Raw genomic sequence first — 3,937 nt, 5'->3', positions numbered from 1 at the left:
TATAATCACCTGAAAATAATAACCGTTGTGTTTTTGTTACCTTAGAATGAACTGTTTTTATCTACAGATTGAGCAGGTCCTCTACTACGGAGTGCCATGTAGCACCACCATGTTTCTACAGTAGCTGTTGTAACTGTAGTTGCTCCTACACACTTGGAAGGGTGAGGAGATTGTCATCTGCAACTACACCACTGGATGCCACAGAATCCTACACAGATCTTATATAGATTTTTATGTATACTGTATTAAGACAATCTATAGCAACTGAAAAATATGTTGGATTGATCAATTCTACATAATAATTTCAAGACACAGATTTGAAGTATTTTGTACATTCTTATACCTGGTCTTGTTAAGTCCTGTTTATTGTTGAAAGCAAATAATACATAAGCAAAAAAAACACCTAAAAAACACATTTCACTGTAATACCTTCCATTTGGTCAAAGAAAACTGTACAACTTCACGAAGGTCTATTGATGGAAAGGGAAATTAGGGATGTCCCGATCTGATCGGCACCGATCGAGGCATTCTTTAACTGATCATACTTTAAGTGTCCACTGTGCACTATATTATCTAAAAATCGGATCAGGACAGTAATAAAGGACTCGGATCTGATTGAGGGCTAAAAACCTTAATAAGGGACATCCATAATAGATATATATTTAAAGATATATAATAAAAATAAGAAAAAACATATCAAATAAGAATATATATAGGCTAATTAATAAATCATCATGCCATCAGAATCAACATTTACTGACAGTAAATAGTAGTGCAAATACAAGTTACTTCTCGTCTTTTTATGTCATTTTTATTTGTGGGAGTCCTTCATAAAAACATTGCAATTTGGGTGCAAGGGACACACAATTTGCCAAAAGCAGTCAGTACAGCCGGAGAGTCATTACCACCCACCAGAGTCAGAGTCAGAGTAACACTGCACGTCTAAAAGGAACAAAAATCTGTAGCATCAAAAATAGTCTGGAAGTCAGTCCTGGTCCAGTATGCAACTGTACAGTGTGATATAGAAACTTGAAGCCACCAGTATATGTCATTATATTGGGAGATAAATTATATTTTGAAGACATTTGAATTATACCCAAGCAAAAAATAGTATTGTTTGAGCAAACATAAATGTATTCTGAGAGAATAGACCGCTGCACATTCTCTTTCTCACTCTCTCTCAACCTCTCCACTCTGTGAGCGTTCAACTTTGCCTGTACACTCTCTCACCCTGGCACAGCTTTACAACAAGCCACAAAATCAACCAGTCAGAGAATTGCAGATGGTAAATTCTAACTTGCTGTTTTGTCTCTGAGTGTAGCAGTTTAAGTTATAAAGTCTGTAAATATTCCCTCACCTCCTGTTTGACACCACCATGTAGGCCTGGATTTTATGCATGAATTTAACTTTCCTGCGGCTGTTTGTTAGTTTGCTGGCTGAAACCAAAAACTCCTACTGATTCAAGATTTCCACTCTCCAACAGAGACAAATATCGCTTTTTGTAAAGCGCAAATCATCTTTTGACTTAGTGACCAAAGGGGCAGACTGACTCCTGGTGTTAAACACTGGTAACTGCAGTGAGGTCATTGTTTCACATATCTGAGGCAGGATTTATGTTACATGGATTAGGAGACATTATTGTGCAATTATATTAGTTAATTTATTGTATTGACCTTTAGGCAGTCTACTGGTGCAATACTGGCTAAATCAGAAGAAATACCAAATAAATTGTCAATCCTACCTAAATGAACTATCAAAAATGAACAGCCATTTAAATTTTTGATAATCTGAAAATATTAAATAGCAATCTTATGGAAAATGTACACTTTTGAATAGTCAGTTTAAGTATAGTACAAACAAATATTTCCTTCCAATATTTTGTTTACTCTGCCTCAATGGGCAAATACCAGTTATATTAAAACTACATGTCTTTGGTTTCTAATGAGATCCAATATATAATTCAGGCCCAAACTTTTGTTTAATATGCAAATATGTCCTTAATTTAATTTTTTATAGGATATTGTAAAACAAAAAAAACAAAAAAAAGATTGTTCAATTTTGAATAAAATTTACTAAATGTAGTTAGAATTATTTTACAGCTATATTTGCAATCTGTAAAAACCCTGTTTAGGCTACATAATTTATTTCAGGCCAAATAAAGTTGTGGAAAAGATCGATCCAGTGTTTGTTTCTCCAGTGTAAAATTACTTTATGTTTTAACATCCTTTAGAGAAGAGATGTTCATTTCTATAACAAAATTATATTTATAAGTAGCCCTAATGGGAGAAATAACACAAATCTTCTTAGGAAACCAGGAATCTATAAAAAACGTACTTACACAAAGTTTATTTCATCTATACAGAACTAAACTGCATGTTCTTGAATAATAAATCCTAGTCATGGCCTTCAGTATTGTTTTGAAAAAAGAATTTCAGCACTGTTGCAGCCAAATATTGTTAGTATAACATAACATAACATAACATAACATAAAAAAAACCTAAATGTAAATATATATAGAGGGTTAGGGTTATACAGACTATAGAATATGTTATTATCCTTATAAAATACCTTTTTTAAATTACATTAAATTGATATTTAGTTAAAAGTTGAATAAATGATGGACGGACCAATGGAACAAAAATGCCATTCATGCAAACATAAATATGGAAGCAAATTAATAAAACAAACTTGAGTAGCTGACAATATAAATCATTTTATTACAATACTGGAATCAATACGAGTCTCAAAAATTCACATAGGGATTTTATTCACACCTCTCTGACCCAGTCTTAACACAAAAAAACTACAGCCCTTATTAAAATAGCATTTGTTTGATTTGACAGAAGAAGGGAAGAGAAAGCCAAAAGAGAAGTGAAGGAGGGATCTGGATGGAGGGATAGAGGTCTGTAGGGGGAGGAGTGATGGCATACTTCCAGCCTTATATAGGGTGTGTTTGTCTAGAAGGTCCAGCTGCTCCCCCAGAGAATGTCCAGGAATAGAAGGAGGTAGAAGATAGAAAGATCGGAAGAGAAGGAGAAGGAGAGAGAAAAAGAAAAATGATAAAAAAGAGATTTACTCTTGATTGTTCTTTCTTACTCTGCAAACCAAAATCGTCTCCCCTTCCACACCATTTTCTCTCACCCAACTACAGAAGGAGCTTTCTGGAAAATCTTAAGCCAGGCAGAGCATCAGCTGGCACTGTCAGTCAGGCACCAAACAGGCACTCAATGTAGGCGGTGACATAAGCTGGATGGCATTGAGGCTGAACTCACACTGTGGCCCTCGAGGGGAGGCAGGAATGATGACTGAGAGGGGTGAGAGGAGGTTAAGATGGAAAGAGGAGATGGTGTGGCTCAAAACACGGAGCGTAGTGGAAGGCTGATAACAGAGGAATTTTGACCTGAGTGGCAGGAGTAAGAGTGGAGAAAAGGTGTGGAGTTCGATGGAAATATTGGGACATAGGTGGAAAGAGAAAGGGAGGAAGAGAGGGACAGGAGAAAAGGAACTGAAGAGGATGATTAGGAAAGCAGGCGCATCATTAGAAGGGGAATGGCTCAAAATCTGCGATGAAAACCAAATTCTGACAGGAGGTGAACCACGCTGAAGTTGTTTTGTGATTGTCCTCTAATCACCAAACTGATTAGAGGAAGAGAATTCCTGCTCAAATAACACAGTATTTGTTTAAAATAATGCTTTTAATAAATTATTTAAAACATTATTTTGCTTTAGATGTACTTACAGACAGTACCAAAGGTGTATATTAGTTAAAACAAATTCAAACAAAGTACAAAATCTTTATACTTTTGTCATGCCATGAATCAAAGGTTATTATTGGAACCATGATGTCAGGTTAAGGGACCTATCCATAACCAAATATTGGCCTAATTTGTTGACAATACATAGTCATTAGGAACGGCTGTGGCTCAAAGGCAGAGCG

This window comes from Morone saxatilis, unplaced genomic scaffold, assembly GCF_004916995.1.
Source record: "Morone saxatilis isolate NCDOM2014 unplaced genomic scaffold, NCSU_SB_2.0 Contig15, whole genome shotgun sequence".
In the NCBI taxonomy this organism is placed as follows: Eukaryota; Metazoa; Chordata; class Actinopteri; family Moronidae; genus Morone; species Morone saxatilis.
This window is presented reverse-complemented; position numbering follows the sequence as displayed.